The sequence below is a fragment of the Vulpes lagopus genome, chromosome 9 (assembly GCF_018345385.1).
Source record: "Vulpes lagopus strain Blue_001 chromosome 9, ASM1834538v1, whole genome shotgun sequence".
Taxonomy (NCBI): Eukaryota; Metazoa; Chordata; class Mammalia; order Carnivora; family Canidae; genus Vulpes; species Vulpes lagopus.
In genome coordinates, this window is record NC_054832.1 from 61621092 (window position 1) to 61646227 (window position 25136).

Here is a 25136-nt window from a genome sequence, read left to right on the forward strand (position 1 = left end):
TCTCAAAATGTTATGCCTGACACCAGAGCCTCTCTTACTGAGCCTGTTTGGTTTCCCAATTAGAATGATTTCTAAGTAGCTGAGAAATTCTCCCTCACATTATACTAAAACAAGGTACTACTGCATCTCAGCCACTAGTAGCTATTACACATGCTCTGGGGACATTATATATGAGCTTTCTAAAAGATGGAACTCCATGAGTGGCCTCATTTTAGGGTCTAATACAAAATCACAACTCAGAGCAGGTTCATCTAAAGCTTGGCCAAACTTCACACTGAAAGAGAACCTAAGCTGATAATATCTTTTCAAGTGGAAACTATGCAAAATTCAGTGGCTTCATGTGGTTTCAATCCCAAACCAGGTGGAACCTGAGGCTTTGACCAAGGTTCATTTTAAGTTCTTAACTGGGAAATAGAAACCGAAGGGGTAAACGTTGGAGAAAAACAAAGTGAAATAAAACCCTTAGTTCTGAACAGTTCTGGAACTGCAAACTTAAATCATTGCTCTTAAACGTCATCTCCCTCAGGCTTTAAACAAGTACCATCATTATTTTGGAAACTTTCCCTCAGTAATGAACTGGTTGTTTTGTTATCCTATATTAGAATTTCAGGGGTCCTTCACACTCATGTGGAGATCAAATTATTATTTCCATATGGTAGGGTGTGTCATCAAAGAACAAAGATGAAGAAGTGACTTGCCAAAGGTACCTGGAAGAATGAACCAACAGAGCTGACATCTCGTTCACAGCTCAGATCCTTAACCTAAAAAACTGCTGCCTTCCATTGAAGGAAACCAGAAATAGAGTCAAAAAGAAATAAAAGGAAATTTTAAGAATCCTGTGGATCAAATGAGATTAAGTATTAAAAGACTGTGCTTTTGATAATGGCAGTATTGTGTGAACCCTGATCTGACCTATAGAGTAGGAATAATTTATCAGTCATGTGATTTGCGTGTGTGTGTGTGTGTGTGTGTGTGTGTGTGTGTGTAGGATAAGAAAACTGAATTTTAGGAGCCCTTTAAATAATTAGGTAAAGGTATTTTAATTATAGGAAGTGTACTCATAACCAGAGACTTTTAGGCATCAGAGATTTTAAAGATATTTCCACAAATGTTACATTCTTCCAGATATAGGTATTTCTTATATGAAACTTGTACAGAAATTGTATTAAGATTTCAGAGAGAAATCTTTAACGTGAAAATGCAGGACTCCTTTCCCCCTCAAATTGTGTAGTTTACAGAAGTTTGGCTGTAATTCTTTTTTTTTTTTTTTTTTCTTTTTTTTTTTTTTCTTTTTTTTTTTTAGTTTGGCTGTAATTCTTAACTTATAGGTCAACTTTTTGATCATAGAAAGAAAGCTAGAGAGACTTTTGAAAGACCAACTCAATGCATTTTGCTATTTAAATAAAAAGATTATTTAAAAAAATCATAGTCCCTTCAAAAGATGAAGGTAAATGCAACTACAGTCTGGACATTTATAATCCTGGCATATGCTTAGAGGTAGAAATCCCTGAAGGTAAATATTGTGTTTGCCAACTTCATGGACTGAATGTTAAAAACAGCCACTGCTACTTTTGATTCTATAATAATTTGTCATTACTGTCCTATAGGTACTTAAAAACATGTGATCTCTATTTCTGGACACTGGTATTTACAGATTAGGAATGTTAAGTAACATAGAACTTGTCTACTCTAGCATTGATCTCTAGCTTATATGAATTCAGCTGTTAAATAAAATTTTCTCTGTTGCTTAAAAAAGCACACATTACAGAGGTGCTTAGATATTTACATCAATGTCTCAGCTAAATCTAGATACCCTAAATATTGTGGGTTAATGTAACAATAGTCATTCTTTCATTCAACAAAATTTATTATGCCTGCTATGTGCTAAACTCTATGTTAGGCATTGGGAATACAGAGATGAATGAGATCTTGTCACTGCCTTGAAAGGTCTGAGTGATTAGTGGGGAGAAAAGAAAAAGAAACAAGGTTTGAATACAAATGTGGTGGGTCTCCTATTTCTAATCAAGATGAAGTAACAGGCACCAGACTAGTTGTGCTGCTATAAATAGTCAGAAAACTGTACAAAGTATATGGAGCAACTATCTTAGACACTAGACAATAAGCTATGATCCTTGAGAGAAAGAACATAAGGGAGGTATGTCCCATTAGACACTTTCTGGATATGGCACCAAGAGAGACACCCAAGCAAAGCTTAAGGGAGAGTCTAATTTGGGGAGAGAAATGGAATTTGTGGGATAGAGTACAAGAGGAGAGATGTACAAAGAAAAGGAGCTTTAGAAATTTGTATCGGGTCCCTTTGAGTCCTTGGCTAAATACTAAGCTCCAGATGTATGGGGTGAGAATCTACAAAGTTGGGCAAAGGATAATTACCAGGCAAATAATTATTGGAAGCTGTAAGATTAACAACCTATACTACATATGGCTGGGATACTTCAATTCTGACCAGCCATCATGGAAAGAACTCTTTGGACACACATGGGGCATCCAGTAGAGATCTCAGAAAGCTCAAGACTTAAGAGTAGGGCTCTCTAGCTCTAGAGTGTAGATAACTCTAGTTCTGACCTAAAGCAACTTAGAAACCAAGATCCCCAGCTGATCCTCAAGTAAATTAATTGTCTTGCCAGAACAAAATCCAATATTCTTTAAAAGAAGACACCCAAATCCAGACAGTCAACAATGTAATAATATTCACAATATCCAGCAGCCAATCAATTATTCTTGGACATATGAAAAAGCCAGAAAATGGTGACACTTAAAAGGGAGAAACACTGGTCATAGAAAGAAAAAAAAAATCATAGGAAAAATAAACAAATTTGTGACTATGCATGGTAACAGATGTTAACTGGACTATGGTGATCATTTTCCAATATACACAAATATCTAATTCCTACATTTTACACCCAAAACTAAGATAATGTTATATTAATTATATCTTAATAAAAAAGAGAGAGACTCAGAAATGACAGAGATGACTGAATGAGCAGATGAGGAACATAAACAGCTCTTTTAAATATGTTCAAGGATTGAAGGTAAACGTGAAAATAAGGACAAGTTACATGGAAACTATTAAAAAGAACCAACTGGAATTTCTAGAGCTGAAAAGTACAATATCTGAAAGGAAAGGCTTTTCAAAAAAGTGAATGTAGTCTCTGGCCGGTGGAACAATTTTAATATCAAGTAGTCTAACATTCATGTAATTGGAGTCCTAGGAGGGAAAGTGGTAATGGGAAAATATGTGAAGAAATAATGACTGAAAAAAAATTCCGAATGTGCTTTAAAAATGTAAACCTCCAGATCCAGAAAGCTCAACTAACTGCAAGCATGATGAATACCATGTGATGAATGCTATACCAGAAACACACAAATGTAAGCCTACGTAATAAATTTAAAATACATCGTTTTCCTTGATCAATGTGTGCCTTAATTTCTCCTTCCTTCTGCACATCACTTGGGGTGATCATCAACACCCCCCTCCCCACCCAGCTTCCTGTCTTAACCAGTGTCAGAATGACTTGGATCTGTGGTGAGGAGGAATAGGAGGAGGAAGAAGTAGATGATGAAAATTCGGAATGAGAAAATACAAAGAAACTCTTTTCTTATTGTCCACTGGCTTCTCATTCATGAAATTTTTTTTTTTTTTTTTTTTTTTTTTTTACTTTTTCTTCCTTTTTTACAATTTACTTACCCCATAATTATTGTTTAAAGCCCCTGGGTCCAATGAACCTTATGCTTATTTTGCCCCATCCTTCCTCCTGCTTTTTAAGTGTCTTGGGGTAAAACCTCACCTCCTTTCCCAACTGAGATTCTTTTCATCTCTCCTAAAACCCCTACTTCCAGGTTCCTCAATTTATATCTCATTAGATTTTCACACCTGAATTAGATCATCAGCATTGGCTTAGGAGGAAAGAGAAATCCTAACTTTTCTTACAAGGGCTGAGGAAGTAGGCCACGAGATGAGGAGCATAGATAGGTTTTTGGGTTTACAGAGTGTCACATGAAGTGCCTTTTTTCCCACCAAAACTTTAAACTTCAAGCTTAGATTTATAGGCATGCCTGCTAAGGGTATCTATCCCTTAATGGACCGGTAAAAATATATATAACATCAATAATACTACTAGGTAATATAGATTGAACCACTGGTAGACTAGTTTATAAGATCATTTTGTAACTAGGAGTCTGCCCATATTTACAAATATCCATCTCAATAAGCATTTCATCTCAGTTGTTGAGGAAATCTTCAGTCAGTTTGAGCAAGGAAAAATGAAATAAAAATCACTTATGGTTTCATTCTTTATTCTCATTACATCGTTTTCCTGACAAAACTCAGGTGAGAAGTGTAATTCACATCTGAGAGGTGATGCAATTCTCAGTAGGATCTAATCGGCATAACTGATAGAATCTGGTTGTGTAATCTGAGAGCTGGAAGTTAATACTTACATCATATTACAGATAAGAAAATGGAGGCCCAGAAGGGTTAAGTAACTTGCCCAAGGTCACACAGCCACTTAAATATACAGCTGGGACAAAGCTCAGCTTTCCCCCAAATTTGTCTTTTTTCCCTCCCTCATATTACCTTTATAGGTAATAACAAAAATACATTTTGAACCCCTTCCTAGAAAACTTATTAAGAACATGTGTTATGGGGACCCCTCGGTGGCTCAGCGGTTTGGCGCCTTCCTTTGGCTCAGGGTGTGATCCTGGAGTCCTGGGATCGAGTCCCACTTCGGGTTCCCTGCATGGAGCCTGTTTCTCCCTCTGCTTCTCTCTCATTGTGTGTCTCTCATGAATAAATAAATAAAATCTTTTATTTAAAGAAAGAAAAAAAGAACGTGTGTTACTACTTGTCTTTCAGATGTTAGCATTTGCTGGAATCCTTTCTCTCTCTTTTTTGTACAACTGGCTGACATGCTAAGAAGCCATGCCCACACCAAGTACACGGGGAGGCTGTCCTCTGGTCCAGCCACTGTTGATGACAAAATACCATGTAGTGTGGTCGCTCTGCCTTTTGTCTCATGGGTCTCACAATGGCTTTGTTCACATCAAATCACCTCATTTCAGGCACCTAGCCACCAAGGTGGCTTTCCTGTTGTCTCTATCCTGTTATTTTCTCAGCCCTGAATGATCACACCATTAGGCTTGCAGTTGTCTCTGCGGTTCCTATGTCCAAAGCATTATGGTCTTTCACAGTGACCCCTAGCAACAAGCTACTGATGGATAGAGAAAAGCTTCGGGATCATTCATTCACTATTCCATAGGATCCTTGTTTTTTATAACAGCTCTATAGGCACCAGGGATCCCTCACCAAACTCTACAAGACAGGTGCTAGGCCACAGGCTCCTCCTTGATATTGAATATTGGGTCTTTTTGCACAAAAGAGTCTTTAAACATTCTAATACTGAGGCCAATAGAAGAAAGGTGGCATGAGTATTAAAATTTGCTCCCGGGGAACTGACCCAAGCCAAAGCATGGATGCCTTTTTCTGGCAGTTCACAGAGTTCAATATTTTTAAACCAGAAGGCGCAACTTTGCTTTTTAAATTAAAAACGAGCATTATTGTGCACTTAACTACTCTCAAAGTACTGTGCCAAATGCAGTAAGAAATGAAAGGACGATCCTCCAGTCTCACCTAATGTGAGGCACAGAAATGTAAACGACAGTATGATACAAACAAGACTTAAATAAATAGGAAGCATGATTAAAGTGTGGCCTACAGGAGTGCAAAAGAAGAAATAATCAAATTCTGGCCATGAGGAAATCAAGCACTATTTTACACGGGTTACAGTAGGTAGCTTTTACTAGGAAGTGGCAAAAGAATATTCTGGCCCTATGACATTCCAGGCTCTATGAAGGGTGTGTAGGGCGTGTGAGCAGTTTGGATCGGAGTGTTGGGGGGCACGGGGATCCTTGCTGGGACAGGCTAGGAAGTTAGGTCCCATAGCATGAGAAGGAAGGAGGAGGAACATTCTGTGCTAAGACAAGTTGAAAAGAGAGATGAATGTTCCCAGATGCATGCTATCGGCATGTCTCTGCACTTGGTGCTTTGCACACACTTTCTCTCTGAGCCCCTCACAACAATATTATGAGGTAAATGCTATTATCCGCATTTTATCGAAAGGCCACCTGAAGCTCAAAAGGCCATGCATCTTGCCCGATTCCACTGCTAGTAAATGGTGGAGAATCTTTACTCTCTTTTCACTACATCATATTTCTCTCATACTGGCCGTCCTTGGATGGCCTAAAAGGTTTGTAATTGATTCTTCATCACGCATTGTCGTTCATTTAATGCTGTGCGATGATAACCTTTAATTTTCACTTGGGAGATGCTGAGAGGGATGATAGAGCGAACAATACTCACGTATGAAGCCCTTTCTCTGTAATTTCTTTGGTGCAGTAGGGACATGCCAGCTCCGGGCATATCTACATACTTAACCATAAAGAAAGAAGTGGAAAAGCAAACCCCCAGTTTATATTTTAAGATCCTGTGGCAACATTTGATATGCAATAAGAGTTTTGAATTTTATATGTGAAAAGTCATTTTCAGAAACATCAAATATAAGCAGAATTAGTGCTCTCCACCGTGTGAAAAATCTCCAAAATACTTAGGAAAGCTCTCTTCAAGATACTTCTTTTATAATTCTCTGAGGAGATATATATACATATATCAACAAGGGAATCCTAGTAATGGTACAATTTGAAGAACAGGTGCTGTACAGGTGTCAACCTGGAGCTTTGAAATTATTTCATTTAAACCATGATAGCTGTAAAAAACCTGCCACCAAATGTACATTATTTATAAACAAAGGATTAAAAAATTTTTTCATGAGGCAAATCCATTTTATGCTTCTGTGGATCTCAGAACATAGACTACAGAATAAATATGCAGCTCGTTGGGGTCAGAATCGGGGCCTGTTGAATCATCCAGGTCTTTATAAGGAGAGTCTTTGTATCACATTGGTAACTATGGGCTTTTTATCAGTCAGCATTTGCTAAATCATGGTTGGATGGATGGTGGAAAAAGCCGAACCCAGGTCTAGGAAAATCTAAAGAGAAATCGGAAATTAGAAAATTAAAAGTTGGTTTTATCACTGTGCTGATAATAGACTCGCAAAGTACTTTTCCATTTATCATGTTATTTGTCCCTCGACAACTATTGTAAGTGTGCACAAATGCATATTAGAAGTGTGTAAACTGAAGGTATTACGATTGCTATTATTTGTGAGGCCTCCCCCTGCTCCTGTCTGGCACCAGTTCCCCCAGCAAGGGTGCTATGGCCCGTGACTGCTCTCTCTATAGCGCCTGGTGCACTGACAGTGTGAGTGTGTGTGTATTTAAGAGCGTGGAATAATGGGCAGACTAATGTGATGGGACCTTATTGTCGCCTTTGTGTATTTCTGGATTTTTAACATTTGCGCAAATAATAATGATTGTTAACATGCATAAAGCACTATATTGAGGGCTTGGCATTGTTCTGAGCCCTCTATACACATGGAAACATCTAAACCTCCAAACAGCGAGACAAAGTCAGTATTACTATTGGTCCCCATTTTTCAGGTGAGGACACTGAGACACAAAGAAATGAAGTTACACAGCTAATAAATGACATGGCAAGCCCTTCAAACCCAGGCAGTCTGCCTCCCAAATCTGGGCTCCCAACCAGGATGCTGCACTTTTCTATGAACCACCGTAAGTTAGAAACAAAGAGGCTGCTTTCCACTTCAAGAAGACAGGATCACCTTGGCTGGTGATAACTCTTGAATCCCAAAGGCTCCCTCCCTAAGGTAGGAAAGGCTCTTTCTACATCCCTTCCACACACCGCCGTGTATGTGTAGCCATGAAGGCCGATAGCTCAGCCTCGTTCTTCCCAGGTAGATGCATGTTCTTACGGTCTCCAAGAGTGCAGGAGAAAAAAAAAAATCAACATTTCGATAGTCAGAATTAATGTTTAGGAGTTGGTTGTCACTGGAAGAGCTACTCATACACGTGTACACAGGTCATGCCATACAAACTCTGTCTCAATATTTCTATAATCAGAGAGAAAGTTCTTCAAACTAAGGTGGACTTTCAAATGTGAGATATAAATTACTTTCCTGTCCCTTGACCCAGAAAGGACATTTCAGCACATGCAAAGAACTAAGCTGATACTGTATTGGCCATTTAGAAGAAATTCCTTGGGGGTGCCTGGGTGGCTCAGGCATGTGAACGTCTGCTTTTTTGGCAAAGGTCAAGATCCCAGGGTTCCTGGGATCGATCCTCTAGTTGGGAGCCTGCTTCTCCTTCTGCCCCTGCCTGCTGCTCCCCCTGCTTGTGTTCTTTCTCTCTCTGTCAAATAAATAAATAAAATCTTAAAAAAGAAAGAAAGAAAGATTGATTGATTCTTGGTAGAAAAAGCAACCAGAAAATTAAGTATTTCCCTAACAGAAAGGAAGTCTTGTGACAGAGAACAGACGATGTCACCTTTTGTCTCTGGCTTCTGTCTGAGGGGATGCAGATGACGGCAATTTCTTGAACCACTTTAGTGCACAACAGGAGCTAATCAACAAGATATTAAAAGCAATAGCACCCATCCCTGGTGGGTTAATCTTACATGTCTCTCCCCGCCCCCATCATAAAGATTATTGGGAGTCAATCCTTCGTTGAATTCCAACAACTACAAGTGTATATATAATACAAGGTATTTTTTTCACTCTTATTTTTAATGCCTCACCCACTAAAGATACTTCATTCTGAAGCTTTTCTGAAAAATGCACTGAATGCATAGTTACAATCCAAGTGATTCTATAGCCTTCCCTCTTTGCAAAGCATTTTTGACTTTTTGCCAACCATCAAAAATACACATTGGGATTAGTTTACTGGCAGACACATAAAACTAAAAGAATAATGAGGGAGAAAAAAGGCGCTGGGAATAGAACAGTATAATGGGAACTACTGATTGCCATGCCATACCTTAGCCTTTTAATATTACAACAACAGCACTAGATTGTGCTTGACGGGCTCCATACATCTGCCCCTCCCCCTGGATATTCTTTTCCATTTTCGGTCTTCCATTTACAATAGCCTAGTGAGGGAAGTGGGACGAGCATATTCTAATTTTGTAGAAAGTTACACAGTCAACAAAATGCTTAAAATTGGAACTGACTCTTAGGGAAGTGTTCTTCGAACAGCAGAATTTTGTGACTAGTAACATGATGGGAAACTTATCATAGTATGGCAAACTTGTCATCAGAAATACTCAATATGACTATATTCCTTAGAGCATGGGCAACTGATGGCTCTGAACGGCTGGCCGCTGGTCCTTCTCCCACGGTCACTGGTAAAACTATAGAAGTGAGTAATTTTTAAATTACTTTTATGGTGAATCCCATTGTCAGAAGCCATGCTTGATTTACCTGCCCTGTTAATAACAGATTTGCTTCAAGTAACACCTGCATTTTAGATGTTCTTATCAACTGGCTCTGGTTAATGGACTTAGATTTCTTTAAAGCCTGCTAGAAAATAAACAGAAAAGAAAATTAACCACTGCCTTAAAAACTTGGGAGTTTCTGATGATGTTGATCATTTGTTTGGGAATAATTTGGTTACTTTTTATTTTTAAATAATTATCCTCTCTCAAAGGCCCTGTGGCCTCATCAGCTTTCGTTTCAAAATAAGGGCAACAGAAATCCCTGAAGTTCGCATTAGAATCTGCCCTCCAGGGCAGTCCTGGTGGCTCAATGGTTTAGCACCGCCTTCGGCCCAGGGCATGATCCTGGAGACCCAAGGTTGAGTCCCACATCCGGCTCCCTGTATGGAGCCTGCTTCTCCCTCTGCCTGTGTCTCTGCCTCTCTGTCTCTGTGTCTCTCATGAATGAATAAAATCTTAAAAAAAAAAAAAAAAAAAAAAAAAAAAGAATCTGCCCTCCAAAACGTGCCTCTTTGTCTTGTGATAGCCACGATCCAAGGCAACTTTCAAACACACGTGTCACGTATGCATCACCATTTCCCCTACACCTGAGATTACCACACAGTATTTCCCAGTAATTTGAAGGCAAAATTATAAAACAAATATGAATTCTCACTATAATCTAATTTTGCAATTACATTTTTGTAAAGGTCTACAAAAGAGAGAAGGACTTTGTTCCTGAATATACACATGCACCTGAAGACAAGTGGTTTACCAAAATTTAATATTAACTTTTGTAAATTCTGTAACCTGCAGCTGGAAATGGAAGCAGCCCCAGTGTTCCAGTTCCATTATTGTCAATACTCATGCAACAAAAACGTGTAAGAAAAAGCCTCAGTCAATGACTTATTTGTCTTAAGCCCTATCATGCAATCACAACAGAATCTTAATAACAGGATTTGACTCTATCACCTAATTATACCAGGGATGACTTTTTAGAACATTGGACCTTCATTTGTAATTGTGATGCCCTCTTGTGAAATCTAAGCAGATGAATGAGGTTAAATTAGGACACCATCAAGAGAAGGAACCTAAATTTGAGTACATCTGCCACCAGTGGCACTAGGGATTCAGCATGGACACAAATCAAATGCTTCCTATGTAAGCAGAGTTAATTAGTCCTAAAAATGCCCTAACACAGTACAAGGCAGTATTTCTTCTCAGAAAATGCAACTTTATACTGAGAAATATATTCCGTCTTAACTTTAAAATGTCATTCAAAATTATCCTATGAGAAAGGGCATCCATTTAAAACATCTGGCCTGGAACCAAGTTGTGGAGTTGCATTCTGCTTCTTAAAATTCACTCTTGTAAGAATCCAGACTTTTTCTCTCCTAAACTGTGGCTTAGGAGACCTTAACACAATGTTGTGCACTTAGTGTGGGTCATTTTGGCACTAGATGGAAGGATCCTGCCCTTCTTCTCCATCTTAAAGACGTCTTGGGGGGATATCTTAATGTGATCAGGGCCCTTAGACTCTTCCTAACAAGCATTGCCACAAAGTAATCTCTTGTAACCCTTATGGTTGCAGGCACAGAACAAGACCATTGTGTGTGACCTGATTTCATTTCAGTGACTGTCCCAGTAAAGAATGACATCATCCCATTCTTTTTTCTTGATCTCCACTTGTGACTGTCCCCATCTCCCCACCCCCACCCTCATCATAATTAAACTGTTCCCCTCCCTCCCTGCTCCGCACTCCTCATCCCCAGGGGAGTAGCTATTTTCCTCTTAACTTCCTGCCTGAATGTACCATTATGGCAAGAGCAAAGGGTTTTCCTCTGGTGGGTTAATATCCTCAGAGTTTGTTTCCTTGCCATATTAGACAAAGCTCTATTCTCTTGACAGCCAAAGCATACTGAGAAGACCATCTGCTAGGACAGGTCTCCGTCAGATGAAAATGGAGAAAAGCCAGCTAAAGGTGGCACAGGCTGATGGGTGCAAGGTTTCTCATCCTATTGAGGTTTGGTGTTTTCTTTCAACACAGATTCATTGGCACTGAGGATGTACTGTCTAAACAGATCCATTTAACTGTGTGTATGCATGTGTGCATGTGGGTAGCTCACGCATACTAGCGCTCACTTTATCACTTAGATTTGTATTGATGACTCACACATGAAAGTATTTAGTTTCGGAGGGATGAAAGGACGACGCCGGAGAAGACATTAGTTTCAAAACTGGCATTCAAAGGCAACTAAATAAAACGGTGTGAAGGAAGACGTAGGTTAGGTTTTTTTGAGTGTTATCTCTTACAGGGAAAAATTAAAATCCATTTAATATGCCCCACATCTGTGTAATAGAGAATGATGCACAAATTCAAACTATGAGCTAAGAAGACACTGCAGAAACTGTAGATTACTTTGATACAATAGTGAAAAAGAGTCAGAATAAAACGTATATTTTCTAAGTTTTCAATTACGTAAAATATTAGGTAGTGCCATATGAAATTGCTGCTTTTATGGGTCAAAACATAGTCAAATAGTGGCAATTTTCTATGAGTCCTCATTGCACAAATTCATATACAGAAAACTTTATGGGCTGAGGTTAAGTGTGTGTGTGCTTTACCTCAAAAAAATTCATATTGGATCGTTATTATATTGTTTTACAACAAATGTGTTATTTTAATTGACATTAGGATATGCAATGAGAAATGTTAAGGACGAGAATGTTCACAAAGAAGAATGGGCTTCTTAGCACCTCCGAATTCAGCTCTGGATATTCTGCAGCAACCTTTAAATGCTCAGTGGATACAAGGATAATTTTAGCTGTTTTAAGGGCCTAAACCTAAAATTGATTCATTGAAAAGATGTAGTTTACTATTACAGTCCATGGGCAATATGGACAATTAACAAAAGCTCTTAAATTTAAATTAAGGCATTAAGTATAGCAAATTATTAAGGTAATATAAAAAAATAATAAAGTGCCAGGGAGGCACAGCTAAGGCATACTTATGATAAAATTTTCCATCCTAAATAGGCATCAACAGGACTAGGAAAGGTCTTAATTTCCTTACAAACAACACAGTCGCTGTTCTAAGCTATCCCATCTGTGTGCCCCAAACCTTGTCTGACAGAGCATTTTTTGAGTCCAGAAGGTACAATAGCGGCCATTCAGATTTTGGCAGGTGTATTTCAAGCTGAAAACCAGGCTTCACAAAAAATAACAGTCTGTTCCACAGGTGTGAACATTTTTGACAAGAACCCTCAAAATCTCCCCCAAGCTGTGAAATTTAATTATCCTTTTGTTGTCTTATTGTATGTGAATACAATCCATCTCTCCTTGGACCAAGAGAGAGTCTTCTGGCAATTGGACAATCAGGAGATGCTTAGGCAGCTTCTGAGTTTTGCTTATAACATCTCCTGGTTCTGTCTCTTGTGTTATTTTGGAGGTGATGCCAACTCAATGAACTGCAGGTAAGCAGTTCTTAAAGCTGGAAAAATATTAAATGAGAGAACTTTATATTCAGATGACAGGAGCAGAGAGGCGATCAAAAGTGCACAGGGCAGCATTTTGAAGCTCTAAGGCTCATTAAAGTGGTCCTTATTTTATAAACCTGTCTGAGCAAACACAGAAAGGACTCATTTCTTGCTACAAAATTTACCAGATGGGAAGACTGTGGATCTGGGAGTACAGATGTGGTGGTGAAAAGTGACTCAGCTGCCTATCGAATCCAGCTCAAGTGATGGATGAGGAAGGGCAGAGATTTTGAAGCTAGCAATTGGTCAGACTTTGAATCGGAATTTTCCAGTCCAAAGACAGAAAAAGACTGGAAACTTCTCTCATAGGAGACCTACAGAATTTTAAGAAGTGTCTTGTGTGTCAAATGTGACCAAGTGCTTCTAACTTGATCCAATATTAAATGTACTTCTGTTTTCTCATAATAAGAATATGCTGAAAAATAAAAAGGATATAATGCTTAAAGTGATTAAATTACCCCTTATATGGAGAACTGACTCAAGAAGATGAAGAACTCTTAAATAGTCACAGTTCTACTATTTATTGAATTAATTTCTAACCAGATATCTTTTTTTAGTTTCCGTTTTGCAATATTTCCTCTCCTGGTTGAAGTTTTGAAGGAAGGAGACCTAAATTTCAACTTGTTTCCTCTTATTTTTTATTTAGCTTGTGGATAACCAGCTTCCAATAAATTTCTGGTGATACCCTAGCTCATCTATGCACAAAACACTGAGAATTACAGAAAAAAAAAATAGCAATATTCATGATTTTCTGTTAAGGAACTAACCCCAGACTTCTATACACTTCCAGATACTTCCCTGCTAAACTTGCCATTTGTAGTGTGGACACAATGCTTACTTCTGTAAGTATTAGAAAGAGAAGCTGGATAAATCAATCCTCAATTCAGGCCAGGCCTGTTGAAGATTTCATTGTTTGTATGAGGTTCACAAACTTTTTCTTCCCACAAACTTTTTGGTGATTAGAGGACTTTATCCAAGACAACCTGGACCAACACAGGATGTTGGATGAAAAACAAGCGAAGGAAGGGTAATGATTTTGAAAAGCTGCAATTTGAAAGCAGTAGGAACTCAACAGTTTCCATTGCATTAGTTTGGTTGGGGTAGAAGGGAACACATTTCAATGTTGATATTTGAGAAAGACAGACACATGGGGCTGTAAACTCACATGAATCAACACCCCTAAGAATATTTTGGCAACCAAGGTTGTATTGCTTAGGTGTGTCTCTGTAACTCTTCCTGGCCCCACAACACTCTGGCACTAATATTTACTTGGCCAAGGCAAGAAAGTGTCAAGGCAGATCTATGAACACGACAGTTGATACCTGAAGTTTTCACCTGAGACTGGATGGCTGGGTGTAGCAGGCCTGCCATTCACTGCCTCTAATTCCCCTGAGCTCCCTAACAGCTCATGACATGTTAATAAAGTTCTATGATTCTTTCTTTCCTTCTTTCTTTCAGTAATCTTTACACCCAATGTGGGGCTCAAACCCACAACCCCAAGATCAAGAGTCACAGGCTCTACTGACTGAGCTAGCTGGGCGCCCCTAATTCTTTGGATACTCTTAATTCAGATGGTTCTTTTGCCATCCCTGAAGACTAATTTCATGAAATGGCTCGATCACATTGAAGGCTCCTTTTAGCTCTCTCAGCCAGGGAGGATGAAAATGCTACAGGGAGGTGCAGGACTTTTCAGTTTCTTACAATTATTCCCCATCCATGGAACAGCCCCTTTTCAAGTGACATGGGGTGTGCAGGTTTAATTAGCGCCTTGGTTTAATTAATCAAGAGATAAATGTTTGATAGAGTACCTTTGAAGATTTTCTGCAATTACTCTGTCTTGGAGAACCTGCATGTCATCCGCCAAAATCGCCTTCTTCAGACGGTGGTGGGTGGCCGTCAGCACCTACAATGGAGGAGAGCAAATGTGCCCTCAGTTGCATTTTATCAGTGGCTGCTCTCATCTTTCCGATGGCGCCCTTTCACAACTTCAAAGGGGGAACATCATTAGGAATAATATGCTTCAAATTTTATCCACCCTGCTTTTCTTACAATCACTTGCGAGAGACTTTGAAATATGGTGGGTAATTCAGTGCTTCTGTAGGAGTTTCCATTCGTCTCTCTCTTCAGAGAGACTTTCCCTTAGATTCATTTCATATTATTCTTTGACTGGATTTCCTAAAACTAATAAAGAAGAATTTCTTTTTAAAAGTTTACAAAGTGTTCCAAGTTTAAAAGTTGATTGACATCAAATTTCAGGTTATGACACCTGTTTGAAAGGAAAATGTCCTGACTCATAAAATCTCCTAAAAGCCTGCTGCAAGCTGCTATTTGATGAGTAGCAAAGTAAGCATTTAGAAGCGGTTAAATTTGTTTCTATTCTGCATTTAAGGCAGTTGAAAAATGTAACTAAAATCAACTTAAATACTTTGATTAAAGGCAACACCCACATTAACTCAGTAAGTACCTGATAATGCAATCTTGCTGCCATCAATAGCACATTTTAACATGTATACATTATCTGATATATAGTATAGAAGAGGAAGTAGAAAAAATATATTTCTTGTAAGAAAATATAAGCTATCAGAAATATAAAAGGATAGGAAAACAATACGCACAATTTAACAACCCTCAATTTCCTTTACCTTTAAAAAGGATTTCTCTTGCAGCATAAATATTAAAACATTTCATGTGGAGCTTTCTTACCTCTTCACTGGCAAAAACAATTGTCGATACATGCAGAGGGGGATCTCAGAGGTAATGGATATAGATTATTTCCCTCAATAAAATAGACCTGGAATCTCTTCTGGATCTGAACTGGCCCTGGTGATTCAGGTTAAGTGTCGGCAGTACCTGGTCCTTTGCTCTGTTCTGGAAGCTTCATTCTTATAGGGAGGTTGCTGCAGTAGGGCCTCTCTGGTGCTGGCCTATTGCCGCAGGACCCTTCCTCCCACGCCACCCTTATCATGTCTCTTTCCATTCCTGACAGAGGCTCAACTCCTCCACCCATTTACGCCACCCTCCCTAATCTGGCACACCCAACCCAGTTGACCTTTTGACTGTTCTCCTGTGCTTCCCATCCTGGGAGTTGGTGAGCTCCAGGACAACTTTTACAGTCTCTGTTTCCATGTCTCTGATACTATTGAAAATTATTATAAGCATCACAAAGATGTCTACTTTTTAAACATGTTCCTAGAGGACATGTGAATATTTATGTTTATAATTATGCATGACACCTTGTGATCTCCTGAAGTAAGAGTTTACACAGGAGTGTAAACTGTTAAGTATCTGGCTGTGGTTATGCTGGCATAGCCCAATGCCAAAGAACACCCTTTTTGTAGTCATTCTGAATAAACTACTGGAATCAGATGCCTGCATTCCAGGCTACAGCATTCACTGGCTATGTGACCTTGAGTGAATTACTTAATTTCTCTGTGCCTCAGGATCCTCTGAATAATGAGGATTGAGGATAGTATCTAACCCATACGGTTCATGTGAGGATGACATGCTAGCATCCATGTAAAGAACTGAAAGGGGTTCATGGCCCAACATAAGCACACATTAAACTGGCAATTATTATTACTTGGGGTAAAATTTTTTCTCTCTTTTTTTTAGCCTGTGATAAAGATACAATTGCCTTTGCAGTGGTAACTTGCAATCTAAAGATATTTTAATGGAACGAAACCAGAGTTTTCATAAATTTTATAAACGAGGGTTCTGATTTGTCGTCATTAAAATGATAATGTGTGGGAGAATAATGTAACAATTTAATTGCATAAGCTATTAGAGGAAGAAGAGAGGCAGCCTCAATACCTGGCTGGTAAGTATGTGCCCACGAGAGGCAAATGGGGGCACCTGAGTGGCTCAGTCGGCAGAGCATCTGCCTTTGGCTCAGGTCATGATCCCAGGATCCTGAGATGGGGACCCTGTAGGGCCCCTTGTTCATTGGGGAGTCTGCTTCTCCCTCTCCCTCTGCCTGCCCCCCTCGTGCTCTCTCTCTCTCTCTCTCTCAAATAAATAAAATCTTTTTAAAAGTTTGCCTTTTTTTTTTCTAACAATTTCATCAATGAACACTTGCTTAAACAAACTTATTCTTTAATTTCAGCAAAACAGCATCATCTGGCAAGGAAAATTAATATTAAAGAGAATATTATTGGTTTATGGTTTTATTCATATTTAATAAGCAATTTCTTTTGGGTTTTCAATGATCTAAATATAATGCTATTATTAGGGATGTACAGTCATACAAGTATAATTCAAGTCATTTATACCTATGTTTTTTAGGGTACATATTTCAGTGACATTTTAGTAGAATAATAATATAAGCCAATACTGGGGGCTCTGTGGTCCATTGGTCAGGCTGGGAAATGCTATAGGAGAGGACCCACCAGCCTAGCTTCCTCAGGGTTCTCCCCCCATCCCTCTTCCTCCTCTCCTCTCCTCCTGCAGTGAGACTCTATTTACACTTCCATTTCGCTGCTCTTTACCTAGAAAAGTCCACCATTATTGGCTCCATACATTCAAATTCTAAGTGCCTCTCTGGGATCCACTAAAATTCTGACATTTCCTGACAACCTTCGTTTTCATTTCTTTCACCAGCACTCCAACACTTAAAAATCTGTGCCACAATGTGGCATTTAGTTATACAGTCCCCACTGTTGTCACTGCTGCTTATATGAGTGAAGGGCTCATTTCACGATCAGGTTTTAGGATCGCTAAGCGTGAGGGTTATACTTGAGGCTCCGTCTACATCTCATACTCTAATCAATAATGTGGCCACGGGTTAGTACCATGCACCTTGATGGAGCATCCCTTCATGTCAGGATCTGAGTCACATATTGGTCCTGGGTTTGCTTTGGAGTTTATTCAAGCTTTGGTAAAAAAAATATCTAATCTGAGACCCGGAATGGCTCCTGAAGCAAGGATAGATTGTTGGTCCACTCGGCGCTGAAGCTGGGACACACAAACTTGAATGAAGCAGGGGATCACTGGCCTGGCTCTGGGTCATTTTGCCCTCCCTTTTTCTTAAGCCAGATTTACAATTTTTTCTGTAAGCAATGACTTAGCACAAGACTCAGATGTGTCTTGCGCAAACACATGTGGGGAGAGAGAGAGTGAGAGAGCAAGAAAGAGAGCACTCATACGAATCTCAGTTTCTCTGTAAAGTACACAGATAAGATTGGAGGACATTCAAAATCCCTTTCTGGGGACACCTGGGTGGCTCAGCAGTTGAGCATCTGCCTTCGGCTCAGGGGTGATCCCATGGTCCCCGGATCGAGTCCCACATCAGGCTCCCCGCATGGAGCCTGCTTCTCCCTCTGCCTAGGTCTCTGCCTCTCTCTCTCTGTCTCTCATGAATAAATAAATAAAATCTTTTAAAAAAAAATCCCTTTCTGCTCTAAAATTCTCGAAAACATTGGCACGTACGCCTATTAATTTGACAATAACATCCACAAATAAGTGTGGGTGTGCATCAGAATTTCACCTGCTGATAGCATACTGGGAAGTTTGAGCTTGATAGTTTCAGGGCTGTACTTTAAAAGTTTGGTTTGTATGAGCGCTGCTGTACTTAGCACTCATGAATCCGTGCTATAAAGCAAGTAGACGATCGAACTTAACTCTCTCGGCTTTCAGTTGTTCAGAAACTGAGCTGCATTTCCTGGCTCTCAAACTTCGTAAACTCATCCGATTTTGCTGCAGAGAAATGTCATTAAAGTAACAGTCCTCGGTGGCAAACACTAGCACCATTCATAGTGAGACGCTGAAACGGTAACTGATGGTTTTAAACGGTGAACTGGAGGCACTTCCCTGCACAGTACGCACATACACACTGAGGTGGACGTGTAAGGTAAATGCTTCGTTTTCTTAGGCAGTTGTCCTTTAATTTCTCCTTAAGAGTGGCTTTTCGTCTTGTTGCAGGAGTGCATTCTGTCTTTGCTTGCTCTGCCTTGGAAAGTAATAACAGCTCCAAACAGCTTTCCCTAAGGAGTTGTTGGAAGGCCCAAAATGTCCTCATTAGAAAACTTGCACTGAACCACACAAATCTCGCCATTGTGAATGGTGCTCGCATGTGGGACTATTACTTCATGCACAATGACATGAGACCAGAAAACATGTGAACAGGAAGCCAAACCCAAGAGAGAGTTGGGGAGCTTCCAGCTTTCCGAACGGCACAGAAATGAAGCAACATTCAGCAATCTTCTGCACTCAGGTGTCTGGGGGGACTGCACAGCTGTGCCCTAGCCCACTCTTCAAACACTGCGCAGGAGAGCAACAGTGGCTCCCCAGCACCCCGTCTGGAGTAAATCATTCTGTCAGCAAACCCAAAAAGATTGTGAAGAGTGTAGCACTTGCTCATGAAGCCAAGGCTTTAAATGGCTTGAGTAACCTACATGTGGAATGACCAGCACCATATATGGAAGCTCAGTATATTCCTCATACTTTCTATTGTGCTAATGGGAATTTCCCCAAATAGATCTCGCTCCTTCTTTCCATAATAAACTTTCCCATGATGCAAGTTCATCTCATTCTAAAATATAATATATATGGTGATTATTTTGTATAAATGATACAGTAACAGTTCCTTTCTGGAACTTCTCCCTTTTCTTTTTCTTTTCTTTTCTTTTCTTTTTCTTTTCTTTTTTTTTATGGCGGAAACATTTTGGTAAAAATAGAAACCTATTTCATGATCTCAAACGCCCAAAATAATTTCTGAAGTTTGGGGAATTTTGAAGTGAACTATCAGATGCCAGATGGAATTTAGCTTATAACCAAATACTATCTTTCTGATGAGCGATAAACTTTATATTTACAAGTGGAAACAGCTTCTTAAATCTGTTTTTAAATATGTTGATACAGTTTACTTTCCAGAAAGAAATATTATGTGACTTTGTGAGACTAGTCATAAAGTCTGGGGCTAAGCCCCCTTCATAATAACTGGTATTTGCTCTGAAGTGTTCAGGTGGGGAAGGCACTCTGAAATGCAGGAAATCCGATCGAGGCTTTGCCACAGAAGATTAAGTGCTGAGTGCAGCAAGGGTGAAAGGTATAAGAAAACTGAGGTTATCAAGTAATCAGACCTCAAAGATTTAAAAAGTCACAGCTTCCTGTCTGCTAATCAGATTGTTTTCGATTCACTCTAAATGCTAAAATTCCTCCAGTTGTCATTTTTTAAAAATTCACAAATGTTACTCACCCCTCCTTTCCAATTATGTACCATTCAAGCACATGGGAGGAACTTGCCTGTCACAGGGAAGAAGGAGATGGTTGTAGGCTCAGTAATGGCCAGATGGGAAATCATCAACTTTGCCTTAGTCTTAGAAATGACCTCCTTTTCTTTAGTCTCTGAGAGCATCCCCTAATTCATGGAAATGTCTGCTGAGGAAGGGCTGCTTCTTCATGATTAAATATTCTTTGTAAATAAGTGCTCTTCCTCAATAAGTATTCCACTAGCCCACAGATCTTTTTTCCTAGTCTCTCCTAATTGCTGAAGGCTCAGAGGAAGTACAAATTAGTCTTTTTAAAGGGTATGCATGGCTATTGGCAAGACTGCCCTAGACATGGCCTTCCTGTTGAAAAGTTAATGGAAAAACAATCCGCTCAACAGCAGGGATGCGAGATGAAAGCTCAGAGCCCAGTAAGCCCAGATATTGACATTTCTTGGGGGCATCGAGCATAATAGGGAGAGCTTAAAAATCCCCTTCCAACAAATCTGGCAATTTTCTACTTTTTTTTTTTTTTTTTCAATTTTCTACTTCTTAAAAACACTTTTTTGATTTTATTTTTACTCGATGTTGCAGTCTACCTTCTTACTGACACTTCAGCTCAACATCCCTCCCAGCCAAGAACTCAATTTTCTGTTATAAAGTTGTGCCTCCTCTTGTTTTATGGTATTCCACTGTAGCTACCCAGTTGAGCCCCAAGTTAATAGAGACTTTTCCTTTTTCCTTTCATTCTCTCATTCAGCCCCCAAGTCGAGAATGTCCTACCTTCTAAATCTTTCTGGTATCTGGCCCTGCCGTCCACCTGCACTGCTCAGGACCTCAGCATTTCTCACTGTACACTACAATAGTCTTTGAACCTGTCTCCTAGTTTACCACCCCCACTCCGGCTTTGCCCAACCCCCATTGCGTACTGGATACTAGATGCTGTATGTAAAACCTTCCTAAAACAAAAATCGTATCTACTCTCTGCCTCCTTCTCCCCGTGCAAAGTCCTCCATCGATTCCATTGATTAGAGGGTCACCCTGACAATGCGGGTGCTGGTGAGTTAAGTGCCATGCTTCCATCATTGGGATGGGTTTGCTACCAATAAATACATTCGTCTCTTAAACCAAACAGTGTCTTAATGATGCAGTTGGTTTACGTTTCAGCCCAAGCTTTTTATATGGATATGATCCTATAAAACAGACTTTTTTCAGATCACGAGCAGGTCCATGCAGGAGTTTGAGTTTTCCTCGAGTAATAGGTCTAAACACCTCAGCATGAGGCACCGGAGTAGTCATGGTTAGGCCCCAGACTAAATCTCCAGCCCCTCATAGATTCTACACTCGATCACCAACCCCAGGCTTTCTCACACATTCTTTTCTCTAATCCTCCTCTTCAGCAAGATCCTTTCACACCTGCTGGCTGATGCTTTAAAACTCACGCAATCACTGTCATCTTTGTCATCCTTTGATGGACACTAGGCAGAAGTAATCACTCTGGCTTCAATTCTGTCACTTAATCTAAAAAGCACTTCTGTTTTTGCAGGTAGTGCACTGTTAGGAAAATTATCTGTCGTTTCGAACTGTCCCTTCAGACTATAAACTCTTCCAGGGCAGAGTTTGCATCCCTAGTCCTCAGCATAGCATGGAACACATAGTAGATGCTCAATAAATGAATGGATTGAATCAAAGATGAAAAAATAGAGTAAATGGAAAAGTCCTAAAGTGGATGGAAACCCCACTATTTCCCAACACTGTATGAAGTAGTTCACATCTATGATCTCCTTTCAGTGCTTTCAAGAATCCAGTCTTTGGGGGCAGTAGAAGTGGTCATATTTTACAAATGGGAAACCTAAGGCCACAAAGCTTAAAGATCCTGCTGTTGGTCTTATAACCAGGTAATGGCAAAAGCAAACCTCAAATCTGGACCCCATCATGGTTTGTATTCTTTCTACTATGACCGAGTATGCCTTTGAAGCTAATGTTGAGATTATGTGGCTGATCTTTGTAATTAAATTAACTAGCATATAGAAGTTAGTGTTGACAGATCACTTTTAAATTTAGGGGTAGAAGCAACTAGAATCCAGTCTCATTTTCAGCTTTAATTACGCCTTAGAATTTCTTGGAAGCCACAGAGAATTCTAAGTGGAAATGTCATTTAGAGCGATCCTTTAAAATAGACATAATTCTAAAGGATGTTTCCTATGTTTACTGAATAATTCTATTGCATTCTGAAATTTGATATGAAATCTTTCCACGTGGCCCATGTTGGATATTATATCACACAAAATTCTGGGCACTAGATAGATACAACAAATGTGAGGCCATATGTACGTGTAAGTGTGTATTTAAGTATCCTGAACTCTGACACGCATTTGTACGTCTAAACATGTAAACACAAACACATGCATCTGTACATGCTCATTGTATGTGGTTTTTACATCTGCTTGCCTAAAGATAAAGACAATGCAGCTCAGTGGATTCATCAGAGTACTTACGGCACTAAAAGTGAGAGGTCTTGTCATTTTGTATTTCTTAGCTTTCTTTTTAAAAAAAATTTTTTTTAAGGATTTTATTTATTTATTCATGAGACACAGAGAGAGAGAGAGACAGAGACACAGGCAGAGGGAGAAGCAGGCTCCATGCAGGGAGCCTGATGTGGGACTCGATCCCAGGACCCCAGGATCATGCCCTGGGCCGAGGGCAGGTGCTAAACCACTGGGCCACCCAGGGATCCCCATTTCTTAGCTTTCTTACCTGAGTAAGGACAGTGATTTTCTATATGCCACAGTGCACCAAATTATAATCATGGTTTTGTAAATGTAAGTTGTACAACTACCCAAAACAGAACTTCAAGTTCAGAAACTGTACCTTCCTTACTGTTATTCTCGGGTTTTAAATTCACTTTTTGTTGAAAGACCATTTCTCAAAGCAATGAGCATCAGCCCGGAGAAAAATACTGTGTTAATTCAGCATTCTTTACCAAAACACAGTATCATGACGGTGCTTTGGTTTCGTCCAGGGCTTAAGAAGTTAGTGCCCGGGATCCCTGGGTGGCGCAGCGGTTTGGCGCCTGCCTTTGGCCCAGGGCGCGATCCTGGAGACCCGGGATCGAATCCCACGTCAGGCTCCCGGTGCATGGAGCCTGCTTCTCCCTCTGCCTGTGTCTCTGCCTCTCTCTCTCTCTGTGTGTGACTATCATAAATAAATAAAAAAAAAAGAAGTTAGTGCCCATGTTCCTTGAATATTTGAACCCTTCAGCTCTGCAGGGAAGAACTCCCTAACGATTCGCGTGTCCACTACAGCCAAGGTGTTTTGTAGAGTTTACACAAGCCCGTGCAGGTCTCAAGCCGACACCGAACGATGGGATTCATTTCCTAGTGTGGAGAGGAACTGCCAACAATTACATTTGTCTGAAACCGGGAGCGCTGCAAGCTGCAGAACTGAAGGTTTAAGTCCTGCCATCTTCTGGGCTTGCCACAGGCCAGGTGAACAGCCAGGACTCCTGCCTGGGGTGACGAGGTGGTGCCCCAACAGTCAGAAGCCGCCAGGACCCGGTGAAAGGGGCCAATTTCAGCACCTGGGCCGGGTGCTCTTCTGTTAAGCGAATTATGGACTCAAACCTCCTTCCCCTCCCGGTGCTTCTAGGAGGGGCTCAACTGGGTGGAGGACTTTGGCCAGAGACACAACTTTCCATCACCCACGAGTCCCGGCGGGGGGAACGCTTCTCGGGACTAGATAGCACCCAACGGGCGAGGGCAGGGCGGTGAGGAGAGTTGGTTTCCTTCCTCCCTACAGGAAAAGCAGAGCATCATACTCACAGGCGCCGCCTTCAAGGTCCCCTCCAGAGAGCCAGCCCTGGGAGCTGGCAGCGTGCGGAGGAGCGGAGACAAGGTGGCAGCGGGGCGTCCTTCCTGCCCCGGAGGCCGAGGGGCATCGTCCCCCCGCCGCCCTGACCTCCGAGGCGCGGGGAGGCAGGGAGGCCCGGCCTCTGACCCGCGCCGCCCGCCCCCGGGCCTGCGCGCCTGGGCTGGGGTCCGCTCTGCGCCGCCGCCGCCGCAGCCGCCCGGCCGGACAGCGGCCCCGAGTCATGAGGGGCCGTCCGCGAAGGGCTCGCGGGGCGAAGAGGGTTATATAAGCCCCGCGAACTCTCATCATCGCACACCCCCTGGACCCAAGGCTGCCAGACAAACAAAAGGCAGTTCCAAGAAGAGGAGGAGCAGAGGCAGAAGTTACGCTGGGGGTGAATTTCGGGACACTGCTGAGCGGACTGGGAGGGAAAAAAAAAAAGGGCAACTCAAGATGCGTATGCAAACCTCGGCAAACCTCGGCAAACCTCGGCAAACCAGCAGCGGGCCGCGGCCGGAGGGGGGGGGGGCGCAGCGCCCGGGCGGAGGTGGCACTGGAGGGACCAAGCGCTCGGTAAACGCGGCTGCTTCTGAGCCTCGGCCCAGGTGCTGCTTCTGCTCGCTCCTCTCCCGCCCCGGGCTCCTGCTGCCCCCAGGACGGCTGCGGCAGCGGGTCCCCTGAACCCTCTCTTCGAAGCCTCGAGTTGCAGTCTCCAGGGGCCTCGGGCTTTCCTCCGTGGGAGCAGGAGACCGAGCCTGGGGGTCCCCCCGCACCCCCAGCCCCCAGCCCCAGCCCCCAGCTCTGAGCCACCGAGCATCAGTCCTCCCCGCTCCCCTCCCCTCCCCAACTTGCTACCTCCTCTCCTCTGGAGACGGGGCTGGTCCTGCCCCGTTCCCGGGGCGCTGCTGCCCAGCAACTCCCCACGGCCCGAGGAACTCTCTCATCCCGGTTTGCAAGACTTCTAGGTGTCTCCAAGCTCATTACCGACTTCCCAGGCCGCCCTCGGCCTCACCTACCCCAGCACATTAGAATATGAATCACACGCTAAAGGCGGCCTCTGGTTCCCTCACTTCCCAGCCTTACTCACATCCTCCTCCTCAGCCTGGAATGTCTGCACTCCGGGTTAGTTAAATCCCAACTTCCCCGCGA

The 25136-nt window shown here is 41.4% G+C and overlaps 1 protein-coding gene across 11 annotated transcripts in view; it reads right to left on the minus strand.

Annotated features, from left to right (window-relative positions):
* SULF1 (sulfatase 1) overlaps positions 1 to 25136 on the minus strand; it is a 175546-nt gene that overhangs the window by 127064 nt on the left and 23346 nt on the right. For 2 of the 11 annotated variants that reach the window (XM_041769176.1, XM_041769177.1), the window contains one exon: positions 14745 to 14839. The exons of 2 other annotated variants lie outside the window; for them this stretch is intronic. The gene's annotated coding sequence lies outside the window, so the exon portion shown is untranslated. Of the gene's footprint in view, positions 1 to 14744; positions 14840 to 15639; positions 15805 to 23959; positions 24283 to 24842; positions 25057 to 25136 lie in introns of those variants that run through there. 7 more of the 11 variants (XM_041769178.1, XM_041769186.1, XM_041769175.1 and 4 more) reach the window with 7 other exon arrangements.